We start from the raw sequence: 13,730 nt of genomic DNA on the forward strand, positions 1-13,730 counted from the left end.
GGGGGAATGAATCAAGTGAGAATAGTAGACATGATAATAAATAAATAAAGGTAGCTGGAAGAGGTAATGGTGGGAAGTAGCAAGTGAATATCTATTTCCACCCACTGGTAAGAAATGGTATTGCAGTTTAACGAATGACGACTATGACAGAAAAAGAGAAAGTATCTGAATAAAAACAGGATTTTTATTATATGGTTGGTATAATATGGTTGTGATGTCACATAAGTAAGCCATAACTCATGAATATTAATTAGGTTATTCAGAAACAAAATAGCATAATCTGTTACTATTCTAATATAGTCTTTTTTCTGTTGAGCGGTTAGCTGTGATTTGTACTGTATTAGGCCCCATTAACAGATTATCTGATGTGATGACTGGCAGAAAAAGAGATTTTTCTGGGAGATTTTAAATGTTTTCCCCTAAATAAATAAATCTATGAATTAATAAATCATGAATTAATTATGATTCATTAACATATTAATGTTTGTTTAAATATTGATATTTATTTTATTATTATATTATTTATTAATATTGTATTAAATAAATATTTATTCTATATTTATTTATACATGTGTAAATATTTATTCTATATTTATTTATACATGTGTAAAAGGATAAAGTACATCTTGTATCCACTCTTGGTCTCTACCTTGTGTCAAATAATGTTAGTGATATTAAATCTAGGTACAGTACATCACAGAAAAGCAACCGTTATGTTTACAATTAAGGCAAAAACAACATGCACATGATCAACTAACATAAGATTTTGTGACAACGCATACAGGCCTGATTAGTCAAGTAACAGTAAATTGGCATGAAACTCTTTCACACTGACCCCGGGGCAATCAAGCCACCATAATCTTTTAAAATCACAGTTTGTCAAAAAGTTCTTTATTTCTTTTTTTACATTCACTATTCACTAACATTACCTCTATTAACTCCTGCTTTGATCCAATAAAATCTACACGTGAAATGTGTTGCGTGCAATCCTATTACAGTATTAGACTGCCTCTACTGCTGTTAGTCAAGCTGATTTCGAAGTATTGAGCCAGAACCAAACTACTATACATTCATTTGATTAAGAAAAATCCAGTGAAAACAGACCGACGAACAAATGCTAATTTAAAAACACCAGAGAGTTAGAGAGTCAGATTTGGGAAACACCAAAGAAATAAGGATGGTGTGTAGAAGGAGGGAACACACTGGAAGAAGAGAGGAAAAACGTGAGTAGGAACGTGAGGTCAGTTCTAATAATACTGATAAGACCTTGTTATGGCCACCACACCATCTCATTCTAATGGGAAGAATGGAGGCAGTGTGGGACAATTGTGTGTGTGTCTGCCAGGTGTGTGTATGCATTTGGGATGTGTTTGTATGCGTGTGTCAGATTAGTGTTTGTTTGTTAGAGTTGTTTGTGTGCTTTCTGCAACTGTCTTTTCTCCTGTTCCACTGGATCCCTCATATTGGACTGGCGGTGCTGATCTGGCAATGCACACACAGGAAGATTCAGTTCGATGCTAATCATGTCTACGGTACGCGTAGTGTGTGTGTGTGTGTGTGTGTGTGTGTGTGTGTGTGTGTGTGTGTGTGTGTGTGTGTGTGTGTGTGTGTGTGTGTGTGTGTGTGTGTGTGTGTGTGTGTGTGTGTGTGTGTGTGTGTGTGTGTTTTTGTGTACATATGTGTGTAAAAATAAAAAAAGCTGTGCATCTTTTATCTCTATACATTGTTGTGGGTGTATGTGGTCAACGTTAGTAATACTACATAGCCTACATCAGAAAATACTCTGTGTATTTTGATTGTGTATCTGTGTCGAGTACGAGATGCCATGTTTCAGTGGTCAAGCAGGCAGATGACCAAATGACACCACACTTTAATATTCTGATGTCACAGTGAGCAAGCATTGCTCATAGGGAACTGATATTTTTAAAACAGGAGTGGCTTATTAAACTTTTTTCAATGGCTTGATTCCAGAATTAGGCTACTGTATGTACTCGATTCTTTAAAAAGTAGAGATGGAAAGTGAGACTGTCTGATGTATACAAGCTAGTATATTTTACACTAACATGAATGATAATGTGAAACGGCAAAATAGCTTGACATAGCTTAGCTTAACTAAATCTGACAAGACTCCAATTTGAAAAGAACAAACTTGCTGTTACCTGTTTTATCGCCTTAAATGATGCTATGATTTGCCGTGATTTTAAAAATCTGTTTTTTTTATTAGTGTTGTTATGGTAACACTTTACAATAAGGTTTATTAGTTAATGTATTAACTAACATGAAATAACAATGAGCAATACATTTGTTACAGCATTCACTAATCTTTGTTAATGTTAGTTAATAAAAATACAACTCTTCATTGTTTGTTCATGTTAGTGCATTAACTAATGTTAACAAATACAACCTTTGACTTTAATGACGTATTAGTAAATGTAAGTAAATTAGTTATTAAGTAAGATTAATAAAATGCTGAAGAAGTATTGTTCGTTCTTAGTCCATGTTAACTAGGGTAGTTAAACAATGTTAACTAATGAACCTTATTGTAAAGTGTTACCGTTGTTATAGTATTTCCATCACAAAACGGCAAAACTGAATGGAATGAATCTGTTGAGTACAAATTACTCAAGACTCACGCATTGTACTAAAGAAGGGATTGTCGCCACTACTGGTCTAGTGATGTAACACTTTTTTTTTTTTAAACAGGATCGGAAAATTTGAGTTGCCGGGATGAATCAAAATCCGAACTATGTGCTGGTAAGGCTCTTCTGGAAAGTGAAGTAGTTTGGCAATCAAGTTAACGGACATACTGTAGCTAAAGGGTTCATGACATTGGTTTGTTTTATTATTTTAATGTTCCTTGAGGTTCAATTAATAAAGATTTTGCTAAAAAATTAAAATAAATAATATGTACGGAAAATATATGTATATAAATATAAATATACTTTTGCCGAGAGCGGGCTCTTCAAAAGTGTGCATCAAGGGCGCATTTCGACCGCAAAGGGGGCACTCACGAGGATTTTAGCACTTCCGGTTCCCTTTTTCGTTTTTTTTTGGTAATCCATTAGGCGGAAACTGAAGCCTCCCTGGGGGCCGCCATTGTAGCAGACCATCACCTGCTGTTAGCATTCCATTGACTCCCATTCATTTTGGCGTCACTTTGACAGCGAATAACTTTACATCTGAGGCGTCCAATGACTTCATTTGTCCATTATTGATTTCTAAAGAAACACGACAATGTATAAAAGGCCCCATTACTTTGTAACTTTCCTTATGTCCCTGTAGAAGCCGTTTTTGTAAAAATAGGCTAACGGTTGCGTCATAACCCCGCGACTCTCTGTCGCACCGTAGAGAAATTACCGTATAGAAAGGAGGAGAAGCTCGCAGGCAATATTTTACTGTCTATGAGACAATCGGGGGGATATGGCAGAAAGTCAAAGGAAACCCCATTGATAGAGAGTCCATAAAAGCAACGGGACAAAATATTGAAACAACGATTTTGAGGAATTGGAAATAATTTGGTCGTGGCACAGCTACTAGAAGGTTTACAACTGTCAGTCTGCTCTACGTCGTCAAGCTCATTTTGACTTTGATCCTGCACAGTATGCTCGGCCATCAGGAAGTGAGTGCTTCTATTGGGCTTCACTTTTCTCCGTTGAAAATCAAGGGGGTCGCTGTGTCCTATTCTTTTACCGTCGGTTTTAAAAAGGATTTTGGTTAAAGTCCGTAACCTTTGGCGCTCTTGCGGTTAATAAACAGAACTGCATGCGTTTTGCGGAAGAACATTGTAGCCGGAGCAATGTTTGTGTAATGCAGGTATACTACTGGGCTAACGTTACTCCAAAGTGGTACTAAATACAATTTCAAGTTTTATTTTACAACATAAAATACATCAGTATTACCCTTTTACAGTCTATGGTATTACCCCATGATTTTTAAGCAGTTAACGTTACGTGTCTTGAAAAAGGCGGTTGCTAAAGAGTGGCTAACGTTAGGCTGTCGGTGACATTAAACGTCATTACGCCGAACATGTTAACGTTAGATCAATTACTTTTACAGCCTCGTTCGTTATGCTTATAAGCATCGGTGTGCTCTTATAAACTATTCGAACTCACTTTCATGGATTTTTTTATATAAAAACTGAAAGCGTAGTGGGGGTGACTGAAGTCTTGGGACCGTGGTGTAGTAACGTTAGCTACCTTACATTTAGCCGTTTACTTCTGGTGACTGCATTTAGCTGTCAAAATTCATAAAAATTGTGCTCGTCTGTGAAAATTATCTTGATGGACAAAACGTGTAAGTATCATAAACTTTTGTCGAGGGAACCAGTGTGATTCTACTGCCGATTGGACTAACGTTAAGTTACTACAAAGTGACGTCCTGCACCACTCTATTACCCACACTTGTAAATCCGTAATTTACAGACAAATCATTATTAAATAATGTACTTACTGTTTGTAATGCAGCTGCTGTCCGATCCAGTACAGTTGTCTGCTTCATTCAACAAAGTTTCGTTGCGAACTCTCCATTACACAATGCTTCGTTTACAAAACAATCTGCAGTCAAATGCTTTGAACAAAAAACCCCGACGCAATCCAGGACGCCATTTAAAAAAAAAAAAAAAAAGACCCACAACATATGCTGGTATCTTTCTTAAAGGTATTGTAGGTAGAAATCCACAAAAATACTTTTTGTCAAAATTTGTTTAAACTGTCTTTATATATCAATGCATAATTAAAATGTAAGTACTCTGGAAAAGAAATTATAAAAATCGAGTGTCTGTAGTCCTCTTAGGACTGCAATAAACACAGCTCATTATTCCATTAACTCCCACTCCCTCCCTACTCGGCTCCTTCCAAAGCCACGCCCCCAAAACAAATGAACGCGCGATCCCGGCCATTCGTTCAGCTGGAAGAGTCGGACGTGTTTACCAGCTTTACCAGATGTAGTGACATCATGTCAGAATCACAAGTAATAAAATAACTAACTTTATCAGTATGAATATAAACAATTAACATGGCTGTTAGTACTCACTATCCAGCTCGCATAACGATACTTGTAAAGTTTAAAATATTTTACTAGCTCGTAACGGAATCAAACTCAATATAAGGCAAAGCTATAAATAGCTTCATTGATACACGTTTGCCGTTACTATCAGTTACACTGTGATGAAGGTGAATTTGTAAGATTCATAACATAAGATTATTTACAGATAAACTGAATTACATACACTCAAACACCTTCTCACAACTGCATTGCAGACCCAAGATAATATAACACACACACACACAACATATATTGTATAGCACATACAGATACAACATAAAGACATATGTAAACATATGTAGAGCATATAACAACAAACCAAACGTGAAAAAACGGAGTAGGTAGAGTTCACGGTGAAAAATAGGAACACAGTTTAGGCAGAGGGTAAAGCTAGGTGTAAAAATAGATCCCCTAAACTTTTTAACCTAAAGTTAGATTCGGCGAAATTAAATAAAACAGCTTTCGACTGCAGATAGGCCTATTGCTTATTTATCGTCTCAACCCTGGCTCACTAACAGTAACGTTATACTAGTCGACACCAAAGTTACACTGTCATAGCTAAGCCAGTACCGTTAGTTATGCTACGTAACGTTAGGTAGCTAATATTAGGTAGTTAGGTGTGCTAGTGATACATGCTTCATGAAAAAATAAATGCCATCAAAATGAAAACAGCAAGATTACCTGTCCAGCAGAAATAAAGCCATCATGGAGTCACTTTTCAGCCCCTTGAGATCACTCAGTTGTAGCCGACGCTGGAAAGCCACGCCGACTCTCTTATGATTTCTTTATTTATCCAAAGACTTTTTGTTCATAGCCTTTTCAAATACTGTCTTCCTTTTTTTAACTCGTTTGACTTCGCTGCTTCTATATGCAGGTAACGTTACTGAGAATTGTGACTGTTCTTTCTCTGCCATAATTGTTTGTTATTACTAGGGTGCGCGCATTTGGGCTCCTCCTGTATCAGCAGAGGTGGTATCCATGGTAGCGAGGGAGAGTGACAGTCGCCCCAGCCAATCATTTCTTTCGTCCCGGTTGGAATAATGAGCTGTGTTTATTACAGTCCTGAGAGAACTACACACACTCGATTTTTATAATTTATTTTCCAGAGTACTTACATTTTAAAAATGCATTGATATATAAAGACAGTTTGAAAAAAATTGGAAAAAAGTATTTTTGGGGATTTCTACCTACAATACCTTTAAGTCTGTACCGAGACGCGACGCAAAAGAGCTGTTTAAACTGGACGCTTCAAATTCAATGTTCTTTCACTCTTCCATTTGTCCTGTTGTCCACAGACTCAAGAGGATACACAGAAACTGAACGCGCACCTGTATGTATCCTGTGTAGACAGCGTAAGTTATTATAATGGCATCTTTTGACGCGATGCTCACATCCAGTGTAGGCAAAACTCAGCTGTTAAGCCATTTACATACTTTCGCCTGGCCGCTGACTGCGCGTGCTCCTCCTATTCTTTGAAACGACAGGGCCACTTCGAGTAATTGTTTTCTAACAATAGAAAGGAAGCAGAAGTGAGAAGGTACACACGTGATGTTTGTTTTTCATTACACTTCACCAAACCAACAAAATAATCAAATAATCGTCTAAAATCCAGTAAACCATGAGATTTATACTTGTGACATTAGAACAAAATATATGGATATGAGAAAATATTTATAGAACAAATTAAACAACAATCTCTTAAATATGTTCTAATTTTATTAAATATTTGTATTTAATTTCATGAGCATTTTTATTAAATCTTTATTTTTATTAAAATGCATTATTTCTGCTATTGTAGGCTTATTCTGTAAATTTAAGCAATTTAATTGTACAAACGCAAACTGGGTGCCTGATGGTACAGACGTACCTGTCTTGCATCTACGAATGCGGAGCCATGCACAAAGTTACAAAAAAAAGCCGTGCACACCACCACACGAAAGACCGCCCACACCTCGTGCGGCAAGTAAAATCAAGCTTTAAGCGAATGAATGCCAGTAGGCTGGGCCTATGGTTAGATGAGTAATCTATTCCTTGATGTCTTGCTCTGGAAGATTTCCATTACACAAGAGTAGATGTTAAAACTTCATGCTGATTTGTACTCGGCTTTCGCCAAGATAAGCACCAACTGAATCTCCTTCTGTCTGGTGTTAATAGCTGCAGTGTATTTGCACACACAACGGCTGCAACCACAGTGCGGTCCCCTCATGACAACCTTCTGGATTGAGCAGTGTAGGGGACATCTCTAGGGTCTTCAAGTGGGCACCTTCCGTCCTCAGTGTTTCGTCGACTAGCCCACGACACCTCAAGAGGGCTCGACAGTGACTCTGGCGTCCCAGAGTCACCCCCCTCCGTCCCCCACTCAACTCAGCCCAGCTTACATCCTTTACATTTACAGCCCTCCTGCTGCCTTTGGTTACTCCTTCCTCGTAGTTCACATGTGACCTAACCACAATCTCTCACAACCTCTCTACAACCCGACCATACACGCCAACCCGTTTGACTAAGGCTGTCGAGCCCCACTGCGGACGTTAAAGCGGTCAGTGGCAACGGTTCCGTATGGCATACTACCGCAAAACACAATATCTGTCCAAACACCAATCCTCATTCACGCAAAATACACAGGAACGTAATAACTGTAATTACTATACAAACTATACAAATAAACCAACAGACTCTTCAAATTTTCAAGAATTTTTTGAAACCGTAGCATGGCGGCCTGTACACAGCCAGCCAGACTCTTTCCGTCTCAACCACAGCCAGTTGCTGCTCCTCTCTGCTGCTTCAGATAAGTTCTTTACTGTGCAACGCAACTCTTGGCCACTGAATCCGATGTCTCTGAGGAACCGGGTTGTGGAGTGTGCCACAAATCCTTGACAACCCACTTCCACTGGATAAACCCGGACTCTCCATCCTCGCTGTTCTGCTTCAGTGGCCAGCTGAGCATACCGCAGTTTCTTCCTCTCATATGCCTCATCTACAGCATCCTCCCATGGCACTGTTAACTCTATCAGTTGAACAATGCGTGCTGATCCAGACCACAAAACAATATCTGGTCGGAGGTTAGTGGTGGCAATTTCAGGTGGAAAAATAAGCCTTTGATCAAGATCAGCCAGAATTTTCCAGTCCCTAGCAGCTTCCAGTTGTCCTGAGCGAGAATTGGTTTTAACACCTTTTCCTGGTGGTTGCTCGCTTGGGCAGAGGAATATTTTCTTCTGTGTGTAATGTTTTGCTAGAACAGGTGGCAACTTATTGGTCAAGTTACGCTTGTCTTCCAATGCTAAAGCCAAACATCGGAGTACTTGGTCATGACGCCAAGTAAACCGACCTTGGCTAAGAGCCACCTTACATCCTGTCAAAATGTGCCTTAATGTGGCAGGTGATGAACACAAAGGACAAGAGGGATCCTCTCCTACCCAGAGGTTTAGGTTCTGTTGTGATGGGAGAACATCATATGTTGACCTGATAAGGAAACTGATCCTACTCTCTTCCATTGACCAAAGGTCTTGCCAGCCCATCTTGCGTTGTTCCACACTCTCCCATCTCATCCACTCTCCCTGCTTGGCCTGGGAAATGGCCTTTATATATTCATCCTCATATATTCATCCTCTCCTCCTGCTTTCGCACCTCGTTGACTACGAGCTTCCTCCTTTGAGCTGGGGCTTCCTTGTGACATTTAGGAGGAGCTAAACTGAGCCCAAAACCCCCTCTTCCACGCTGTACCTGCCCCACGATATCACCAATTTGAAGGGCAGCCTTTGCCTCTTCCACAGATTTCTTTGCTGACCACTTTCTACCAGTTTTTAACACAGGTACTGCCTCCCTTTACACATTTGTCGCGTGACTAAGGTTATCTTCTACTAAGGTTTTTTCCAGTCTGACCTTGGCGCACTTAAACTCCTCGGTTAAAGCAGAGACTGGCAGCTGCAATATTCCTTTACTATAAAGTCCCACTCTGCTGAGGCAGCGTGGAACTCCTAACCATTTCCTGATATATGAACTTATTAACGCTTGCAGCTTATCCACTGTTGTTGTCAAAGAAACCTTGTAAACACTCAGTGGCCACAGCAACCTCGGCAGTAGACCAAACTGAAAGCACCAGAGTCTTAGTTTCCCTGGTAGAGAACAGCTGTTTATGCTCTTCAACCCTTCCACTGCTTGTCGTCTAACTTCTCCCACTTCTCCCACTTGAACTGTGTCCTTTAGATCCCCATCGTACCATCTCCCAAGACTCTTCACTGGCTTCTCAGAAACTGTTGGTATTGCCTCACCATTAATGAAGAATGTTTTATCTATCACCTTGCCTTTAATTATCGAGATGCTCCTTGATTTAGAGGGCTTAAATTGCATTTGTGCCCATTCAATGTTATCGGTTAACTTACCCAATAACGATTAGTGCAGGCTACTGTTGTAGTCATGGTTGTCATGTCATCCATGTATGCTATGATTGGTGGTAGTCGCATCCCAGAAGCCAAGCGCTCTCCTCTTACTACCCATTTTGATGCCCTAATGATTACTGCCATTGCCATGGTAAAAGCCAGTGGAGAAATGGTGCATCCTGCCATTATTCCAACCTCTAAGCATTGCCATGTAGTGCTGAATTCTGGAGTTGAGAAACTAAATTGCAAATCTCCAAAATAGGCTTTCACAAAATTTGTTATCGACATCGGTACCCTGAAAAAATCAAATGCTGCCCAAAGAAGCTCATGTGGCACTGAACCATATGCATTAGCCAAATCCAGGAATGTCACATGGAGCTCCGTCCTCTCCTTTTTAGCTGATGGAATTCGTTGCCAGATAACATTGATGTGTTCTAAGCATCCTGAGAACCCTGGAATGCCCGCTTTTTGAACTGAAGTGTCAATGAAGCCATTCTTTAATAGGTAGGTTGAGAATCTCTGACCAATAATGCCGAAGAAAATCTTACCTTCGTCGTTTAATAGTGAAATAGGACGAAACTGACTGATGCTTGTAGCATCTTTTTCTTTGGGTATAAAGACTCCACCTGCTTGGCGCCATGCTCTAGGTACAACCTGCTTTTCCAATGCCACTTTTATCAATTTCCACAGATTTCGTAGAACTCCTGAAGCACTCTTGTACACTCTGTATGGAACTCCATTAGGCCCTGGAGATGATGAAGCCCTTGTCTTTCTCACAGCCTGCTCTATCTTTTTCCACTTAGGTGCACAGACCTCCATTTGGTATTCTGGTGGATTGATAGGTGGGATGTCTGACGGAATTGACATAGGCTCATGCCTTTTTGCATCTGTATGCGTTTCCTCCAAACATCTCTCTAGCTCAACCCTAGATGCTTTTAAAGTGCCATTCTGCTCACTGGTGAATAACTTCTTTAAGAAATTGAATGCAGACATATACGCAAATCTATTTGCCTGTGTGACATCACAGATCCCGTAAAATCAAAATCAGCCATATTTGAAGCTTGATTAAATAAATGCTTTGTTTATAATGAGGAGGATTTTGAGTTCTCATGTCATGACCCCTTTAAGTCACATTCTTCTGTGTAGTCAATTCTGCTTTGTAGATTTTGGGTTTTTCTTTATCATTCTTCTTTACATGATAACTAAGGTGACTAGATTTAGTATAGTTTTAATATTAATAAACTAACTTACAATAAATGTCAATTTTATTTTTTATATTCTTTTGCGATTATTTATTCATGTATTTCTATAAAAATATGAAGCAAGTTATTATTCTAACTAAAGGCCAGCACACACTGTTCAAATTTGACCACAATTTTTGCAATCTGAGACAAATTTCTGGGATCGGAAAGGATTTCTGTTGGCACTTACACTGTACACATTGCACAATATGTCCGTCTTTGAGATCACATTGTACAATCTATCATTACATTATCTTAAAGGATTCAAAAAAAACGTACAGCATATAGTAGGTTTAAGTCTGATTATATTCACAGGAATTTGTTTCCAGAACAAATTTGTCAGGACCACATAGAACTGTGGCTAGTCTAGAATAGACTATCTTGGAAATTAGTAACATCATTTTTTCTTCAAGATTGGTCTTAAATTTTCTTTACCTGAGTTACACAAAAAGGTATCTGAATCTGAAAAAGAAAGAGTGATTACCTCTTGTATAACTGCTAGTTGGTCAAACAAATTTTTAAGACACAGTCTTAACACAGACGCTAAGTTTATGCAACTGGCCCCAGATCACACTACATTTAATGTTGTTAAATAGAATTATCTGGTGTTAAGGAGGTTTAACTCAGCACTGTAAATAACTTGTTTAAATCGCAAAACAGGATTGGAAGGTTCATGGTGGTCCGCTTCTTTAACCCGTAGTAACTAACAGACATGACTGGCTGGGTGTAACCAAAAACAACAGCAAACTCTGATTAGTCTGCTAACCCTGATCCACAACAGCATTCGACCAGTAGACAGCAACATACTGGAGTCTGGACGCTACATCTAACACCAACGTTCACCAACACCCAGCAGCTGTTGCATGTTAGAGTCATAGAGTTTAATCCGGGCTCTACTATAATCACTTTAGGATGCTAATTTTGGTGACTAAAAGTCTTCTTTATACTATATAGAGAAATAAAAGATATATCTACCTCACCAGTACTGGATAATGTGTTAATTTACTTTTATTTACCTTAATTCTTTTATTTATCTTAATTACCTTACTTACTTAATATTTAGGATTTTTTCCTCCTGGTTTAGGGCTCAGGGGCCGTATTCACAAATAATTTTATTTTACCACTATAGGCTGCCTACTCCTAAATCACACTAAAATATTTTAGTTAGGAGTTTTCTCTTAAAAGTTATTCACAACGCCTTTCAGACCTACTCTTAGTAAGGAAAAATGACAACTCCTAAACTAAGAGTGAGTCTTCGTTGCTATGGATGACGTCAATTCTCATGCACGAGTTTCCTCGCAATGATCACGGTGATTGGTTGTTAGATGACAGGGCCATCATGCGGAACATAACATAGACGCAACAAATCATGGAATTACGACATCTAAATACATGTCTGTGTCCTACACAAAATAATAATAGTAATGTCATCGAAATACATATATAATGACATGTTTGTGCAGGCCCCAGTGAAGTGTAATTCTAAAAAGGCAGAGATGAGAAGGAGAAAAGTGGTGAATTAAATTAAATTAAATTAAGGTAGCCTAATACCCTAATGAAACCGCCACTTGCCTAATAATGAAAAACGACACTTGTATTAACACTTGCTTGGTTAATTGACATCCTATTAGTATGGAAGCTTGTTTCCTCCACTGAATAAAAAGAAATAAAAATAATTGCGACTTTTTATCTCACAATTGCGAGATATGAAGTCAGAATTGTGAGAAATAAAGTCGCAATTGTGAGATAAAAAGTCGTAATTACCTTTTTTATTTTTCATTCTGTGGCGGAAACAAGCGTCCATAGCCTAAATAGACTAGGCCTACTTAAAGCAAGGAAATGTTGCTCCTATTGAAGTAGGCCTAATGTAGCCTAATAGACGGTGGATTATGAACTCGCCAAAACCCAAAACGGAAAAGAAAGCCCAACTGGACGCAGAATCAGTTACTGCTGCTGGCACAGTTGGATCGAAAAAATAAATAAATAAATAAATAAATAAAAGGGAAATTTGACACTGGGATATCAAGTAAAACTAAGCGTGAGACATTGGAGAGGATTGGTTTGCAGATCAATGCAGCATTCCCGCTTGTGTCGCGGACCCCGGACAACTGCGAGAGGCGGTAGTATGCGCTACAATCCTTTGTGAATAGGTCTTAGTGAGTTAGGAGTCCTCTCGACTTATTTTAAGCTGTCCCAGACTTAGGTGCTACTTTTAGGGCTAAAATGCTTCGTGAATTACTCTTAGTGAAAAAAATCAGGAGTCCTAAAGTTATGAGTGACACGCCCATTATTTTTAGGAGTTGCTCCTGAATTCGCCAGTTATGAGCTACTTTTAGCCTTAAAATTCTTTGTGAATACGGCCCCAGATTTACACTGGCCTTGTCAACATCTTTACTGCCCCACCACAAAATGACGGTTTATATTTGTTAAAGTCACCAATGGACAATTCCTAATAATTTAATGGAATATTGCAGTATTTTTTGTTATAAATTATTTATCCGTGCAGATCATTCTTTTTTTTAAATTCATATCCCCTATAATCTATAATCAAAAAACTTACCCTCCCTTTTGCAGCAACATCGCTTCTCTTTTCTGATGATGTTTACTGATGGCGGGACAAAGAATCCCTCATATGAGATGATCACAGCAATAGCAAACCACAACGATCCAATCAATTTGCGATGGACAAAATCAAGTCCTACATTTCTTCTTGTTCGAGAAGCTGTTTCACTCTCATAAACAAACGCACACACCTCCTCACCATATAGTCATGATATTGTGTTCATACCATTGGGTGTTTTCTCAGAAAGATCAGATGGAAGAGTGCTAAAATTTAGTCAAGTCAGAGCTTCATTATTCTAGGATGAAAAAATTAATCTTTTTTTTTCAATGACCTTGTGTTACAGATGGAAAGACCACATCTACAAAGTATTTTGATGGAACCCTGGGAGATCTCAACTGCTCTACCACCATACACAATGGCTGTAAGTGTGTGTGTGTGTGTGTGTGTGTGTGGGAGAGTATTTTTGCACTGCATATTCACAGTATGACCTATAGGAAAAGATAGCGT

General features: G+C 38.7%; 1 long non-coding RNA gene across 1 annotated transcript; it reads left to right on the forward strand.

Moving 5' to 3' along the window:
* The first annotated feature begins 1,403 nt into the window (after positions 1 to 1,403).
* LOC143706445 (uncharacterized) lies at positions 1,404 to 13,654 on the forward strand. Its single transcript, XR_013192980.1, has 3 exons — positions 1,404 to 1,532; positions 2,704 to 2,754; positions 13,567 to 13,654. It is a non-coding gene; the product is annotated as an uncharacterized LOC143706445 (long non-coding RNA).
* The last annotated feature ends 76 nt before the right edge of the window (positions 13,655 to 13,730 follow it).

This window comes from Siphateles boraxobius, unplaced genomic scaffold (assembly GCF_051911475.1).
Source record: "Siphateles boraxobius isolate OS27281-9 unplaced genomic scaffold, OSU_SipBor_1 41, whole genome shotgun sequence".
Taxonomy (NCBI): domain Eukaryota; kingdom Metazoa; phylum Chordata; class Actinopteri; order Cypriniformes; family Leuciscidae; genus Siphateles; species Siphateles boraxobius.